The sequence below is a fragment of the Meleagris gallopavo genome, chromosome 5 (assembly GCF_905368555.1).
Source record: "Meleagris gallopavo chromosome 5, MGAL_WU_HG_1.1, whole genome shotgun sequence".
Taxonomy (NCBI): Eukaryota; Metazoa; Chordata; class Aves; order Galliformes; family Phasianidae; genus Meleagris; species Meleagris gallopavo.
In genome coordinates, this window is record NC_139408.1 from 15,588,257 (window position 1) to 15,606,440 (window position 18,184).

The window sequence follows — 18,184 nt, forward strand, 5'->3', positions numbered from 1 at the left end:
CCAAAGTAGCAAACTTCTGGAGGTCTGATGGCTTGTTTTTTCCTCCCTCACCTCTATCGGTTCATCTGAATAGCAAGCATTTCCTTTGTTAATTTTGGTTTCTGTTTTGTATGGGGGGGGCATTCCTGTCTGCTTACTTCTTTTGAGTGCTTTTCACAAAAAAAGCCCAGCTCCAGGCTGCAGCATAACCTGTTAGTTTAGGACAGCTGCAGACTGCTCTTTTTCATCTGCTAATACTGGTTGTTTTTCTCCTCTTCAATTCCAGGGTAGGCAAATAGCTCAGCCTCTAGGGAAGACGCAGCAACTTTGTGTGTCTCAAGTCAAGCAGAGCATTTATAAGTGCAGAGCTTGCAAAACACACACCTGTGAGTCATCCAGACCCCTTTGCTGACCTCCAACATCTGTTCTACCGCCTGGGGACTGGCTTCCTGAAGCAAGAAGGCTGGCAGCTCCTTGGCTCTCCTCAGCATAAAAAATTCTCTCAAAACCTCAAAGCATCTAATACTCATCATCTCACTGCTATGCAACCAAAGAGAATGCAGGCACCAGCCTTATCACACCCTGAAGTGGCACAGTTCCTGACTGCCAGGGGAGCATATCCCAGCCACAACCACACAGCGTGTGATGGTGTCTGGCTTCACCATTCCTCAAGGCAAACCCAAGCTCACGCATGCTCCGGGTCCTACCTATCAGCACAGCCTTTCAGACTAGGCTTTGTTCTTTTTGTATTTCAACTCTCATTTTTGAGGCCAGATCAAGAGGATTGCTTCGCAACATTTTTGCATTCATCTGTTTTGATAAAAGGAGGCAGGTTTGGTGTTTATTTTGTTGAATGTCTACTTTGCAATGCACACAACCAAAGAATTAATGTGCTCCGGACAAAGCCACAGAAGAGCGAGGCAGTTCAGCCAGCTGCATTTTTGAAGATTCTTTGTGGTTATCTGAGTCAAAACTCAGCATTCAGATAAATCAAGAAAAGAATTGTTATTTTCATAAATCATAATTCTAGACTTTGAAGGAAAATGCAACTGAAATCAATCAGAAGGACTGACCTATCTTTGGTAAAGTCCCATTTCCCACATAAAGGATGAGATTGCCTAATCTGAAGATCAATGCAACTTGAAGCAAGCACGAGCACTGTGATTTCCTAGCTTAGTCCAGTACTTTGGGCAGTCCTTCATTATTTGTTAATAACATGAAACGTTATGCCTACAAACACCATTTTACTCAGGTAAAAATTCACAGTGTGTGTCTTGCATGGCATTCCTACCACACTGTTACACAAGCCATATTTTCACACAAACTATAAGGAAAGCATTAGGGATCTAACTTCAAATTAGTAACCTGTCTTCTTACACCTCATCTTTGCTTCTTCTGCAGTCTTACTAGGGAGAGCAATAGGAACACTATGTAACTCCACAGCATGCCAGTATGGAAGGACAAAATCAAAGCAACTTGAAGGTCTAGGAGCCAGTCCAGCTATGCTAGTATACCCTGGCCTCAACATTTACTTGTAGAAATGATCTCTCTCAACGCAAACTCTAAACATTTATCCAGGAGAGCTTTTTGACTAGCGTATAGGATAGCAGTAGGCAGAAGAGCCAAAGAGAGAAACCACTGCAGCACTGATGACTCCTAGTCATCTCTTCTCAGAGGTCTGAAGAGCATCTCCAATTTTGGTGGCAGAAAAAGGAGGAAATGGCAGAAAAACATAACTACTAAAGGTCCCTGGAGGTTCAAGATAAGGGTAAATGGGGCACTGAGTTACACGGTTCAGTAGGCATGGTGGTGATGAGCTGATGGTTATTACATGTAACATGAATATGACTACCTAAAAGATGCTGCAGTGACATGGTTAGGTTTTTCATTAAATTATTCCCTCATTTAGCCTCCTCATAAAGCCTTCTAAAGGCTCAACATCAGTACTTTTGTTTAGTATCTGAAAGAAGACAAAGAAACAGACACAGCAACCTTAAGAGAAGCAAAGTTAAATAAAGACAGAAAAGGCACTTTTTCTACAGAAATAAAAGTCATTACTGTGCTTGGGGTACTACTGCAGCTTTCTATAAGCAAACACTGCATAATTTGGAAGAAAAATAATTAATATCTCTCCACTGCTATCGCCAAGCTTCTCAGAGGGCCAAAGGGCTGAAGATTTAACCTCTCGGGCTCTAAGGATGCAAACTACAGCTGCCCCTCCACAAAGCCTAACCAAGGAAGAGCATCCCCAAAAGAAACCAGAAAAGTTTTAATTGCTATTAAAAGCACACCAGTTTGCAGTTTTAAACACACGAACTAGGAAGAGATAGTCTGAGACTGCTCCTCTCATGTGGTTTCTGTAATGGCATCTTCATTATAGTACAAAGGGAAGAAACTAATTCATTCAACATGCATGCGGCCTTCAGTTACTTAATCAAAACATTTCTCTATGACTGTTTAAGTAGTTATATTGCACTGTTTTGACTAAAAGACGCGCCACTGGTTTCTCACATGTGGATTTTATTGCAAAATTCTGGTGCGGCTCTGGAAAAAAAAGCTAATTCAAAGGATAAATGAGAACAGTAACTTGAAAAGAGGCCTGCATGTGTCCCACCAACCTCCTCCTGCGCCATACACCCTTTTAATGCTTTTTTCCCCTCTATCTTAATGGGAGAGGAAGCCTACAATGATTCAATATTTCACGTCTCGGTGAGAAACGGTGCTATGAGAGTCATGTCACAGCAATACATCAGCTAAACAAAAGAAGGAAAAAAGAAAAAATAACCCAACCCTTCCTTCACTGAAAAACCACATTACTGGCCCTTCATTGCCTGCAGCAAAACACTGTAGAAACACTCGTGCACAATCTTAAGCTTTAGCACGCTGCAAACAAATGCGAATTAGTGAGCCCCCAAAACCCCAGTAATCCTGCCAGTGACTCCACTGAGCACTGCTTTTCTGCACCAGCAGCTGCTTCTGTCTCCCACCAGAAGTGTAAATGCACATTCCTGTACAAAGGGAGTTCCAGGAGCATCCATGCCACCAGATGCCTACATGCACACAGGAGCCTACAAGCACATCATCTGCCAGAGCACATCCAACACAGCTCAGATAGAGAGGCGAAGTACCAGGCTGCAGAGCTCGACCTCAGGGAGTGGGGGAGTCCTTATGCCTGGAGGTATCCAAGAGATGAGTGGACACAGCACCCAGTGCCATGGCTTAGTAAAGGGATTTGGTAGTCAGGTGGATGGCTGGACTTATGATCTTTTCCAGCCTAGACAATTCTATGATTTTAAGAAGCTAATGCTCAGGAAACCTATCTCCTGAACACCAGATCACAAAGCTGCTAACATTACAAAGTCACAGAACTCATCCAGCAGCTGAGCAGGTGTAAGTGACTTGTTGTAGCAATGAGATCAATGCTCACAAGCAGACAGGGAAACAAGTCAGTCCTATCTCAGGAGACACATAACTACACCACAAACACAACCTACCCAGGCTGACTGAGCCCAAAGACCTTATACTCAGAACTCAAAGTGGGGTAGGAGACACATGGCCCCACCCCCAAAAAGCCCCACCAAATAATGCTCACTTGTCAGTTGCTGTTCACTTGGTATTAGGGAAGCAAACCTAAGTCTTTGCACAGCCAGAAGATCACACTCCAAACAAACCACAAGAGATGTGCAGATACACATCATGCTAACACAGGGCCCAGCTTCTGGGAACAAAGAGAGAAAAAGGGATAAATATCCTCATCACCAAGCAATGTCAGGCCTGGTAAATCCATACACACACAGATACTAATAATAACCTGTTATTTCTGGAGAGAATTGGGGGGAAAAAATAGTTGCTGGGCTGCGAGAGAACAGATTAAACACATGGGATGCTATTCAGAAACCTGGAGAAGCAGAGTTCATTACACAGTCAGAAACCTCAAGTTTCAACAAAAGTCAATTCCATCTAGCTTATGCAGTCCTGCTTAAAGCTGAATTTAGCGCAATCTTAAGGAAAACTCTAAAAACAAAAAAAAAAAACCACAAGAACCATGCTTTCAGAAACTCAAATGCAAGCACTACAAAAACAATTTTTCTGCCTGGTACTTCAAATACAAGACATGCTGTAAGAGGAAATATTGCTCCCATGAATCTGCAAAGTGACTCTGAGGACTACAGAAACATTTAGGAGTTCTGTGGTTGAAATAAAAAAAAGAAAAAAAGGAAAAAAGCTCATAAATTTAGAAGACAATGTGAACAATGCTGAGATATTCAGGCAAAAATGACAGCTGCTGTTGGGAGGGGAGGGGAAATGCCCACAATAGCTTTGGGAAGCACTGCCCAAAACCCTCAAGAAAGAAAGCAAAATGAAAACACACTTTCAGAAATCTGGGTGCTTAGCAGCAACACAAAGGCACTGCAGCAGTTGCATGATAGGGCTAAAAGCTGAAAAAGACAATTGCTGTGCTAGAGCTGTCTATTCTGGCTGCCCGGTGTTTGCCCATTTCCACTCGCCTGTAGGTTTTGGAGCCTTCTGGTACCCAACAAGGGGTTTGGCAGCTCTGGGCACTGCCTGCTCCCTGCAATGCTCCCAGCCCCGTGTGGGACAAGCCACCCTGTCCCTCGAGGCTGTCTCTGCTTAGCACCGTGCTGGAGAGACAGCAAGCAGTGAATGGCTGATTGTCAGGGCAGGGAGGGGAGTCCAAGGCGATACGGCAAACGCACGTGCAACGCCTCGAGTTCAGCTGGCAAACCCCTTCTTACAAGGCCACAGCTGCTTTTGCAACAGCTGGGAGAGAAAAACAAAGAGGAGCAAGCTGGTACTGCCTCAGCACGCTGCTGCTTGTGCAAGGGCAGGGCGTAGGGCTCCTAGCATCCCGTTACTCAACACTGCCAGCCTGCCAGGAGCTTGCTGTCATAGTCATCTCCTGTTTTTACACACCTGCATGAGGCTGTATTTACAGCATCCCCATCCCTAAGTTTCCCTTTCTGTGTGGGAAGATAAGAAGCCAGGCATGTGGGATACATACAGGGCTGAGGAGAAGAGTAGACAAACTTCTTATCCTCCCATTACTTACAGAATTTTTGTATCTACTGGATGTCTGCTTCCTCCATAGATATCTCATTAAAAATTTCCCACTGCAGGAGAGAGACAGCAGAGGCTTCCCTTAAATCACAGTCCAACCACAGTCGTGACTTAATTCTTGCTCTCCTCCATGACTAAAAAGCCAGGAAAATGCAAGACCAAAGCTCCATCACAAACAGAAAACGAGTTCCTGGGGACCGTGCCATCCATACCATCTTAGATCCCAGTGAGCGATCCAAGCAAGTGGCTTTGGTTTCATAAATCACCAGCACACCAAGCCCAAGCCTTCCAGCAATGTTACCGCTCCCCTCCCTTTGCCTTCAGCTGCAATAAGAGCCATTCTGTACCCACAGACCTCAAAATAATTCCTATTCTTTAACAATGCAGTAATTCCTTCGAGAGCTCTTTATGATGAAGAAAAACCTTATCAGATGAGAGCATCAAGACTCTGAAGCTGAGCGCTGGTATTCATCTAGAACAAGTGGCACCACTCAACCATTATCAAGCAAGGAGCAAAACACAGCCAGAATGAGTCTTCATCTTAAATGAAAGCTGTATCTTTTATCTGAGAAAAACAAACAACTTCACTACATGGAGACTCAGCCAAAGAGGGAGAAGGCAACAGAAATCCTTATGAACTGATAAAATACTCAATAGCCTGTTGCATTTCTAGCTTAGATAGAAAAACAAACAAACAAACATAGCAGAATATCCTTAGTGTTTGGCTTCTCTCTAATTCTAGGACATGTTTTTGGCAGTAAGCCCGGTTTGCACCTGAGGGTAATGCAAAAAGGAACATAAAAACCCAACCTGAATGACAACTGAAGAGCAGCCATCTGCGTGGGCGCTTCTCTTTCCAAACCAAACTCGGAGCGAAGAGGGTTTTCCAGAGAGCCGGCCAAGGAAAGAGAAACTTAATAAAGAGACTCAGTGGGATCTGAGTGGAGAGCATGCTTCATGCAAATACCAGGGCGAAGGCTTTATTCTCCCTGCCTGCCACCAGCAGCCCTCCCAGACGTTCCTTTTCTTCCAGCAAAAGCTGCTGGAAAGAGTGCTCTGTTTGGAAGGCAGACGTGTAGAACAGACGTGGCTAGCTCGTGGGTCAAGTGCCTGCTGTGCTTTTCACTCCAGGTCCCCAAAATGCTGCCCACACAACGGTCACCTCGCTGCAAATACAAACGGGCTGCCTTCCTCACAGCCCAGGTCTTACCACGGGAGTAACGTGTGTGGGGCATGTTGTAATCCTACAGCAGAGCAGACAAACCTGAGTCACCCCACAGCACATGTAGCAATTTAGACAGCCACCAAACAACTGCCTTCAGAGCGGGCTACATGAGATCTTTTGCATGTGAAAGCAAATTCAAACACACTTAAATTTGTGCTGTCATGGTTACGGAGGGCTGGCTAACCACAAACTGCTATGCACCCACGGAACAGACCCGCACGTCACAACTGCTCTAAACAGAGTTTGTAAAAGCTGTGATCTGAGCCTTGTGAAAGCCAGCTATGTCCTTCGCTGCACAGTAACCAGATACAGCCTTCCCACTGCTGCAAGCACACATGCACACCTCCAGCTCCCAATCTGCCCACATCCATGGCTGCTCCTTGCCAGCCTGACTATAGATTACCGTACAAACGGAGCTCTTGGCCTGCTGAAAACTCATAAAATTTACAAAAAAATAAGAGGAATTCAGGCTACAACAAATGGATCTTCACCATCCTGCAGTGCTTACAGCTCCATGCCCCCAGCAGGATCAGGAAACTCCCCCACAGTTGACAGGGAAAGGACCATTTAACCCAGCAGAGACAAGGATGAGGGCAGCCAGGTTACACAGAGATTTAGAAGGTAGAAGGTGGGCTCTGACACATTTCCTGACAGCATAATTAGGCTGTTCAGTCTCTATCTAGCTCCTTCTAGAGCAGCTCCACTACTGTCTCTGGAGACAGGGTATTACTTCAGATGGAATCACTTCAGATGTATCCCTGGCCCAACCTGGTACGGCTGTCTTCACCTTATCTTATCCAGCAGATTACAATATATGCCCACATACTTCAAGCATGGAGCAACAGCATCAGCAAAAAATTCACCGATAGGAGAAATATTTCCTAACAGCGTACTCAAAGCAGGAGGTGGACGTCTCCTCCAAGCACTCAGCAACTGGAATGAAACATTCTGAGCTTCCTCCCAACGCTCAAAAGGAGAGCTGACCCAGGGATGCCCTGAGACTCTTGTTCATTTCATAACAAGCCGAGGCTAAAAGAAAATTGAGCTGAATATTTACGTGCTTAAGGCCATTTAAAGTGGAGACTTACTTTCCTAAGGTTTTCCCACCGTTCTGGGGGCAGGAGACAGAAAGAAAAAGAAATGCCTTTCAGTGAAAGCACCAATAAGACAGGAGTTCCCCAAAATAATTAGCAGTACGAGAGGAAAAACTAACATCAACTTTCCCTAAGGGAAGCCTTCACATTTATGAAATCTATATATCCAAAGGTCACTGAAGTTCACAGAATCCACTGCTATATTAGATCGTTGTTAATTGCAGCAGCTTTTCCAGACCTCGGAGAAAACACTCCCCAGGACCATTTCTTTCCTTCATTTGGCTTTTTGGTTAAGCACAGGAACAAAAAGGAACAGGAAACCACGGGCACAGCCACTGTGTCCATGAAAGGCTGTTTCCAGGCACTGGGGGCATGGGGCCGAGCACTGCAGCAGCACAAGGGCCCAAGTGGACACACACGCATCCTTCTTCGTTAGGCAACACATTCTGCATCCCATGCCAATGGAGAACGTGAAAATAGGTTTGCAGTGAGCAAGTCCGCAGGGAACCAGAGAGAACTGAGTAACTAACACAATCCTAATTTGCCAACTGATACAGATGGCTTTCAACAGGAAGGTAATAACACGTCTTAGGAAAACATAAGCCCTCCCAGAGAGAAAAGGGTCATTTTGGCACTGAATTTTTCCAAATGTTCTCAGAAAACTCAGCAGGAAATGGAAGAATGGAAACGTTCTCTCTCTGCATAAATTCTTATATCTGGTTAGATTAGATTTATGCCCCCAGGAAAGATTATTGCTCTAGGCAGTTAATGGATGCTCCTACTTCAGTTCTCATGGTGCTTTTCTCCCAGTGACTGAAACACCACTAAGAAGTTTCATCCCTAATTCCCCCACAAAGACACAGCTCTGTTACCTGCAGGCTGCACTGCTCAGCAGAGCAGAGAAGCAGCAAAATATATCCAACTCCGACCAAATACAGAACACAAATAGCATTCCAGTGCTATTTCCCCTCTTTCTTCTGCTTTCTAAACATGCAGAAGCAAATTGAAACTCAGACATTTCTCTCTGTTTTCCTAATGGAATTTCAGCAAGCCTGCTGTGCAATTGTCTGCAAGAGGCTATGGAAAACAAAAAAGGGCAAAGCAAACCACAGGGGTTAACCTGCAGGGCAACTACTTCAGTAGAAGCAGCTGAAAACAAATCATTTGTAGGCACACACGTGAAGCCAAGGCTTATTTGTCAGAGGAGGAAGTATCAAAGGCTTTGAACATAGCCATCCACCTCCTGTGTCACCCGCAGCAGTCCCGTGTTTGCAGCATTACAGCTGTAACTGTAATGACAAAGCCTCTGCAAAAGGGGTGGTACAAGCGTCAGGGAAGATGGAAGAATAAAAGGTGACTGCATCTCTGAAGGGCAGTTCTTCACGTGACAAGCCTGGAATGGTTACGGGCAGTTGGTGAAAGCAATGAGACACATGAAGACATTTGTCCTGGAGCAGCAGCTGGGCAGGAGAGGAAGGGACAGCTGCAGCACTGCCTCAGGAAACTCCCCCACAGGACTCTATTCACTCCAGTGCCTGACAAGGGTACTGAAACACAGCAGTGATGAAGCCCATCCGTACTAGGACAAAGCTCAACTCTCAGTGAGCCTGCAGTGGCTCCTACCACAGGCACACGCTGCTTTGGCTCTGGTGACTGATGCTGTTTATCAACTAGCTTCTTCTGAGTCGACAGAAGACACCTTCCTGTGGGCAGACATATCACATCTAAAATGTTCCAGGAAAGCAAAAGCCCATCCATTCACTGTCACTTCACTTCTGTAGCAGACAATGAGAGGAAAGCCTACAACTGTGTACATAACCAAACCCCAGTCACCAAACTTGCCTGGCACGTGAACTTGCCGGCCCCTATACCCATCCACTGCCTGCCCAGCAACTCAACTGCACATCTCAGCAATCTCAGCTGAGATTAATCATCCTTAAGCTCTCAAAACAGCATCTCAAGCTATTTTTTCAAATCAGCATTAAGTTTTATCACTCACTAATACGACATTTCCTCTCTCCTCCCCACCCTTCCCCCGTGTATTCAGTGGAATTACTTCTTCTGCAAATCACACTGCAATTGCTGAACCTTTGCTGATTAGATGGAGAAAGCCGTGTCTGACAACAAACCAAATGGCAGTAAACAGACCCCTATGCAGTAAGATGAAGTACTGGATAATGTATGCAACGGCCCTAACAAAAGAACAGTCAGTCTCCAGATTTGCATCAGAATCTCATCAAGCTCAGTAGATAGCATCTGCAATTACAATAACCTGCCCATCCTGCAAAAAAAAAAAAAAAAAAAAAAAGAAAGAAAAGAAAAAGAAGAGGGGAGAGGTAGGGTCGAACACACTTGGGTAAATCGAGTTTCCATCTGTTTTCTCAGCATCTCGGGCCCTTTTGAATCCTGGGCACTACTTTCTTCCTCGTCCTAAAGTTAGGTTTGTTTGTTGTTACTTCCTAGTTTAAGCATCACTTCTACACAGCTGGAAGGTTATTCTGTCTTGTCCCATGCACCATTGCTGTGTGGCCCAACAAGAAGCCAGACTAGCCCATGTGCCTCCATTGACCCTCAGAAAAGGATGCAAGGATGAGAAGTGCCCAAGGCAGCACATGCCTCCGAAAACCAACCTGCTGGAGGACAAGGATAGCAAACTTTTCCCTACATGGCCACTACGGGAGGCAAAATCCCATTACAGGAAATTCACTTTGATATTTCAGGTGTGGAAGAAAATGAATTTTGCTTTTTGTCACTAGCAGTCTGGGGCACAGATTCAGCATCGCTTCCTATAGATGCACCCCAGGCAGCCTGCTAGCAAACAGAGGCCATGCTTTCCTTTGCTGTTGCCATTTCTTTATGTTCCTGCCTTTAAATAGAGATCCTCTAAGCTATAACATAAACTTGAGAAATGGAAAGTATACCTAGAAGGAAGTGCAAACACTGCTGCTAACTGCCTCTGTCACCAACTCAGAAGCAGAGAGCATGTCTTCTTGCAGGGCGCGAGTAGTCCCAGTAAATACCAGGAATGAGATGGAAGCAACTCCGCCTTAACTCCTACTCCTCCAGTGCATTGCTGCACCACCCAGACAATTCTGGATGAACCAGGTTTTCAAGAAAGATTGGCTCCCATAATTAATCCACTTATTTTTTAAGGGAGCAAGAAAGCTTCATGCACGGAGTTAAGGATTATGTCCTCCCACAGCCAATTTACCACTCCTCGACCTCCCTGAATGACCACAAACAGCAGAATATTCCACTAGGGTCCCCATGGCTGCCCACATGTCTCTGGCTAGCTGGGACCCAATTACAGTTACTGAAAAGCAGCACATGAAACAGCCCTCATGGCAATGCAGTAATTGAAATCAAGGTGCAAGCAGACCTGCTGCTCACATACAGCGGTTGATTACTGACAGCATCTCGGCAATTAAAACCAACTCAAGCAGCTCACATTGCCAAACAGTTTCAGAGACTGCATATGAGATTTTTCAGTTGAAGCAATAAAAACATAATAATAGCTCAAGAAGATGCACTGCGTAGCATTGGGCACAACTCCACTGCTACTGACAGCAATCAGATTAATAATTATCCAGGAAGGAATAAACTGCTACAGTCTTTGCTGGCTGTAAGTACAGGCATGTTAAGAAAACAGGAGCAGATTTGCTCATGTTGGGATATCAAGATGGAAGGCTGTCCACTCAGCAGGGATAGCATGTTTTCTAACAAGGTTGTTGTCAGCAAAGCCCCTAAAGCAGCAACAGCAAACAGGTTGGATTTGGGAGAAATTCATAAAAGCATGAAAGGATTAAAAAAAAAAAATTAAAAATGAACAAAAGTCAATGCAGGTGGTCCTGCACAGGGCCAGACCCCACTGCTGGAAGAGTGCACATCCTCAGCACACCTTCATGCTTCTGACACCAGATACTAATCCTGCAAGTGTTGCACCCACGGTCACATACAGCAAGAGTGGTGAGCACTGCAAATGTACCTGCTGAGAGCACTGACTGCAAATGTACCTGCTGAGAGCACTGACTTCTCCAAGGACGCCAACAGCGAGCCAGAGCACGATCCTCACTGGCATGTGGGAACTGGCAAATCCTGTGAATGTCAGAGAGTGTTAATTAGTGACAATAATAAGACATGACTGGTGAAAGGAAAGGAAGCAAAGTCAAGCTCAGGAGAAAGTGACGGATGCTAGATCTCTGCATTGAACATATTCCAGCCTAGTTCTTGCCCGCAGCTGAGGTAGCAGACACAAGGTTCTTAAAGGACTTAACCAGAATCACAGAAGGAAGATGAGGTAAAAGGTGAGACTATTTGTCCCAAGGCAAGACTGTCTGCCCAGCAAAGCTTCCTCAGCAGGCAGCGCACTGACGTTAAAGTTTAAGTAGGGGAGCCTACAAGACTGATACATTGAACGAGTGGCTACTGCTAAACTCTCCCTGCTCCTTTCTGAGATCCTGTTGAAGATCTGCAGTACAGCACTTATGCAATTCCTTCTGCTTTGTAAAGCAAATGAATTCCATCTAATGTCAGAGCCATACTGCTTCTGCTTTACTCTTACTTATTCAACGTGATGGTTTCATGATACAAATGGTTTGATATATCCTACCAGTTGTCTTACATAGCCTTTGTACCTGAGTCACACAAGACATCTAGCAGCACTCAGCAAAAGCAGAAATCCACTCCACTGGCTGTGGAAACACCCAGCTGTATGTATTCAAAGTCCCCGCTGCACGCCAAAGAAGAGACTTCAGAAAAATAGATGCTTTACAGGAAATGTTTCTAAGCAGCCACAAAGAGACATTTGTCTGGCCATAAGGTTGCAGCAGAGGTCACCATGTAGAGTAACAGAGAAACATGTAATGGAGTTTTACTCTTTCCTGTTCTGAGGTAATTGTCTGGGGACAGCAATGAGCGCAGTGGCTGAACAACCATCCCGAAAGCACGTTTTACCTGAGAGCAGATTAGAAGGTGGGGAAAGTAAGAAAACAGGAGTAGCAAAACTGCACAGGAAAGTGAGGGTGGGACAAGAACTATGAGCAGCTCTTCGGTCAGAGCTCCAAAGCAGCAAGGGGGATGTACTGAGGCTCTAACAACCGGATCAGCTCAAGGACATCTCACATACTGCCTGCCAACTGGAGGACCTCATTACAACTGCAAGAAAACCTACTCGTGCAGCTCATCAGTTTACCTTGGACTGAGAAGAAGAGACTTACTTGTTTTCCCTAGTCTCTGCGAGTGACTCACGGATGTCAACCACAATATTATTTTTTTAAATTGAGAAAAAACGTAACCCATTCAAACCCCCCTTTCTCTCCTTTCCCATTACAGAAGGGCTGAAGGCATTTGTAAGCATGAAAATGCTGAAGACCACAAGACACAGACGTTGGACTCAAGCCTCAAGCACAAATTTTCCATCACTGTTTATAATGCTCTCCCTGTCGCTTTACATTATCCCTCTAATAAGAACATAAGTTATTTATTCACGTTATATACCTCCAGGAGGGTCTTTGTTGTATTTCTTTTGAAGTCACTAAGTGAACACCGTTCTGCAGTGGAACATAAAATCTCTACAAAGACAGAAATAATACAACACAAATCCAATCTGGCCAATAATCTTCAGCGACAGCTTATTTATATAATACAGAAATGCAGTTTTCCCCCAGCAAGGAAATTCCTTCCTTGGCTTCACATGGCTTACATCTGAAAGGAGCTGCATTAGCTTTGTAGGGCTTTATCTGTGTCAGCACCGATTCGTTCCTGCACCAGAACTCAGCCTGCTGCTAAGGAAAGCATCCAGCACTCCTGTGGAGGCAACCATTTCTCCTTTCCTCTTTCTCCATCCCGCTCCTCTAACAACTTTCTGGATGCAATTGCTACTATTGGATAACATTACAGAAACATTACTGGCAAAGTTCAAACCCGTTTCCTACCGGTACTGTTGAGCAAGACAAACAGAGATGGTTGCAGCTTCACTAAGTGCTGCTGCCTGCTGGATTTAAGAAAACCCACATGCAGGTGACATGGCCTGCCATCCCAAATCAAGCCCAACTCTCAGACAAAGCATTTTGTCCCACAGCAGCCAGAAACTAAAAACACTGCTCGGTGCCAAGGACTCAACCATGTGCTGCATCCATACTGCAAGGCAGCCAAATTACAAAGGACAGGAGTAGAGGACCACTAAGCAATGCTGAGTGACCTACAAAGGGAGAAGATAAGGAACGATGGGTGCAAGCAAAGCAATAAGACAGAGAGACAGCATGGCTTTGCACAACGGGTGGGCAGCAGCTGCTCTCTGCCACTTGATAGGCCTTGGCGATCTTGGTACACCTTTTCCAACCTAGATGAAGGCAGCTCTGGCTAAGAAAGCAGGCGAGGGGACAGTGAGAAGACCCAGTGGCTCCAACTGGTCTGCCAATCCCCAGGACTGACCACACAGCTTTGCTAGTTTCCCTGTAAAGAGCACTCACTATTAAAGCGGCCTCACTTTTAAGACTAAATAGGGGTACGGGGTGTTTCCTGTCAGCACTGAGAAATCATGAAGTTTTGTTTAAGAGGCTCATGGTAATTTTCTTCCCCTCTCCTACAGACTGCCGGTGATGATCTTGCAACACCAGCATCTTTAAGCTCAAGCAAACAGCTCTGGACTTACCACAGACTAAAGCAAGACTTAGTTTCTATGTGGCTTTTCACAGGAATGATATGCAATCCCCTCCAATACAAGCACGTATGACTAACTCCTAGGGTATGGAAGCACACCAAGAGAGATTTCAAAAGTATTCAGGCTCCACAGCCCTTAGAACTTGAAAAGTCATCATCAGGGCAGCAATGTACTAGCAGTGAGCACCTAACATGACAGCTTTTCAGCCTGAGACGGGTCAGATAAATGTTTATAACAAGGCAAGCATGAAAATAAACCTACCCCTAGGCCTATGGCCAGAGAACAGGATGGCAGAATTTGTCCTGTTCCCTCCCAGAGAGGGGCTAAGACATCATGCCCACGTCTACAGTGTATTTAAGCAGAGAAATACTCTGCTTGATACATTTGAAAGAAATGTTTTATTTAAGAGCTGAGCTTAAGGTCTTTGCGGGGGGAGAATTCCCCTGGGTTAATTGGGAAGCTGAACATTTTCAGCTGTTACACTGCTGTCTCTCAGCAGCGCACCTCAAAGGACTCTACCAACTTCAAAGCCTCTCAGAAACGTTAACACACATTGCAGTCCTTACCCCTCCTTTGCAAGGAGGGAAATTGAGGTAAAAGCAGCACGAACAAGTCCACAGTGAAATCAGCACCCAGCTTCCCTGCAAGATATGGCTGCAGTCAGTATGCGATGCTCACTCCCACTGATGCTATCCCATCCCACAGGACCTCCAACTCTTCCAGAACAGCCTTTTCCATCTTCCAAAACCTCATGGAATTTATCAGGGTACCCTAAAGCATGCTTTTTTCCCCACCACTGCCATGAAACTGAAAAAGCAGACCTTTCTTCATACGCAGCAACTGCTCATGGTGGAGACAGGAGGGCCCAGCACTCAGGTTTCCCCTCACACCTTTGGGGTGCAAATAACACAATTTCACTGTTCCAAAACAGACAGCCCAGCCTTTTCCCTCCTTCTTGTCTCAGTCATCTACTTCACGCTTGTGAATCAAATGAACCACGGTTGCTGCCAACCAGAAATCATCCCAGAAAGAAGAAAATAAATAAAGGGAAAGGATACTGATTCCTGGCAGGAGCAATTTGCCATCAGCTAAGCTGATAGGAAGCACGGCCGAGGAAAGATGGCACAGTGGTACAACTGGAAACGTAGGTGAGGCTTTCAAGCGATGGCACAGCCCTAGGAAGAAGTAACCCCTCTTGATGTGCATCTCTGCGCAGGGTAAGTCACTCAAAACCACTTTAACAGCTCCATTCACTGCTGAACATGCCCCGGCCACTCACTTTTCTGCAAACACTGGAAACAGCCTGGTGATGTACCTCTTGATGTCTGCAGATAGGGCTGATGTGTCCTAACAGTCACACACACTGCAGCTGTGTAAATCTTGTGGCTTAACGAAGAACAGCAGGACATATGGGTGGGTGTTTTCTTTTGCTGTGTGTTTGCCATAGCTGAAGGGTGTTCTCAAAAGGTTTTCAGGAAAAGAACAAGGCCAGACACCAGACATATGCCAATGATCTAGCAAAAGTTCTTAAGGAAAGCAGACAGGAGCATGCTGACAATAAATACATGCAGGTCTTTGCAGTATCAAAGTTCAAAAGCATCCAGATGTTTTCAAGGCTGTCACAGCCCCAAGTGCCAGACTCATGCCTCCAGTGCCCCCCAGCCCACTCTTCCTCCAGCTGGGTGGAGGCTCAGGGATTGAGGGCTGCAAGCAGGAGACCTCACCATCAAAAACAGCAAGAGCACAACTGGAAGAAGTAAAATCCATGAAGCCATGCTACATGGAGGGAGCCTACGTCTGTAGGCTTAGAAATGACAGCGTACCCAGAAGTATCATCTACCTACTACCATCCGTCTGAGCAACAGCTCTACCTAGCTCTCCTGTCCCTGGTTCTCAGAGACAAACGAGGCAGAGCACATCTCTCCCTCCCTTTTTTTTTATTTTATTAAGTATTACGCAGCATTAGTCACACAGTTCCTGACACAGCCACTGTGAGGCCTCCAGGCAAGTCTTGCTTCTGAGCCAGGAGCAATCTCGTCTGCACCCTCACCCCAAAACCACCAGCTCTGCTGCCACCCAGCATGGACAGAAAAGCACAGTTAAAACCCTCAGCTCAAGTCTCACCCTTCACAGAAATACCCAGTGCTCCTTCTCTACTTTATACATTTGGGGTTTTCTTCCCCGAAAACAGCACAAGGCTTTGAGTTTCCATGGCATTCAAATCAATTAACCAGCCAAGCATCTCCAACCGCCCTGTTCTCAGTTCTCCTGATAACTGTTACCATGTAGAGCACACGCACTCCCCAGAAATATCCCGAAGCATCTTTAACAAAGCCATAAATTTTATTGCAAAGCTCGAGCTTTTGCCTCAGCAGAAATTCATCTTACATTATTAGACCTTACAGTTACAAGAAAACAAAACAACCAGACAAACCTGACTGATTAATTCAGAGCAGTTTTAACACAGCAGATATCAGCAGGCATTTTGAAGTCAGCCGCAACCCCCTGAAGCCACAGCTCTCATGCTGGGCAGGACACTTTATCACAAACTCAATTAAATGGGCTCACTGGTGGGTCTGACACACCTTAGAGCTGGCCACAAGGAGCAGGGCTGGAGCCTGATAAGCAGCAGGATGATCCCTCTCTTTCGGCAGCTGCAGGGGTTTTATCACAAAGCCACAGCACAAAGCTCCCCAGTTTGGATGGAGGTAGGTCTGCAAGGTTCTTGCGTGCCTATACTGGAGGAGAAGTTTTTGTTGCCACTAAGCTGAAAGCACAGCCTCAAGTCAAACAACTCCAGTAGTCAAATCTTCCACAGTTTTCCAAAAGCCCCACTTCACATCCTCCCACTTTTCACCCCACCCACTTGATCTCACCCCAAGCAGCCTCCACCGGGTCCCTTCACACACGAAGGCATCAGCACGGAGCTGCCAGGTCACCTCTTGAGCTCCTCGGGGCTGAGCAGATGCAGTGCCAGAAGGTCTCCAGGCTCAGAAATAAGGGAGGACACAGAGGAGCTGGCTCCCTGATGTCGCGACATGAATATCCAGTTGCTTGTGGTTTTTCAACACACATCATAGTAGAGCCCAGCCAGTGCTAATACTCTAGCAGTCTCTACTTTCAGCCCATCCACCAGGTCGGTTTGCAATGCTACAGCAGATTGAGCACAAAAGGAACTCAGTTCAAGGAAGCCAGGCAGAGACAGCACCCATTGAGCCTGCTGTGGGATTAACACCTTCAGCTTAAGGCAGTCAAAGGATGAAGCCACCAGGCTCCGCTAGCTCAACTTCCAGATGTGGGGAGCAAACAGGAAAATGGGCTGGGAGTCTCTGGGAGGCCAATGGTGTCAGCATCAGCCCTTTTCCCAGGAGTTATGTGATGGGTTGGGACAGCAACAGCTCAGCGCTGGCAAAGCCACCCAGGCAATGATGCAGCAATCTGATGGGGATGCAGATGTGGCTCAAAAATACTTCAGTAAAGCACAGTGCCAGCACAGGGTCACCCCAGCTGTTGTTGCCTTGGCACAAGCAGCTGAGAGGTGATTTAACTGAGGACCAGGGACGTGAGAGCCACCAAGCAAATGAACACTGAGCTGCAGGTTTCCCTGTGAAACTCATGAGGCAAGTCAGCAAGCTGAGAAAATACCAATGCTTTGAAACAGTTTTGGCAACTGTACCTGGTTAGCACTGCAATCAGCACCAGTAAACACACGCAGAGCTTGTGACCTACTTCTAACTTTACCACCCACATCACATCCTCCCTGGTAAGTCACCTCTGTTCTGGCAGCGATGTTCTCACCGCTGCTTTTGACTCATGAAACTGATGGGGAAGGGAAGAAGCAAAACGGTAAGAACAACTCAACCTAGAGACTGCAACCACAGGTTTTCAAGAAACTAAATTTCTGCCTGAAATCCCTAAACACACTGATCCTTTTCTTACCAACTGCCCTCCGGTCTGCTCTGTACTGAAATCATTGGCAACTCACTGCCAGCACAGATTTGCTGCTGCAATTAGTAGCGATTAAAACAGGGAAGGACATGCTGAAAAATTTCACTTTGGGAAAGTCACACAACTATATTAAAACACGAGCAAAAAGCACATAAAGTACAGTTGGAGTAGACGATTGTAGCGCTTGGTCCCAACCTT

The 18,184-nt window shown here is 45.8% G+C and overlaps 1 protein-coding gene across 4 annotated transcripts in view; it reads right to left on the reverse strand.

Moving 5' to 3' along the window:
* LOC100548287 (USP6 N-terminal-like protein) overlaps window positions 1-18,184 on the reverse strand; it is a 66,432-nt gene that overhangs the window by 44,460 nt on the left and 3,788 nt on the right. For 2 of the 4 annotated variants that reach the window (XM_085224377.1, XM_085224370.1), the window contains exon 2: window positions 11,391-11,472. The exons of 1 other annotated variant lie outside the window; for it this stretch is intronic. The gene's annotated coding sequence lies outside the window, so the exon portion shown is untranslated. Of the gene's footprint in view, window positions 1-11,362; window positions 11,473-18,184 lie in introns of all 4 variants that reach the window. One more of the 4 variants, XM_085224371.1, reaches the window with a different exon arrangement.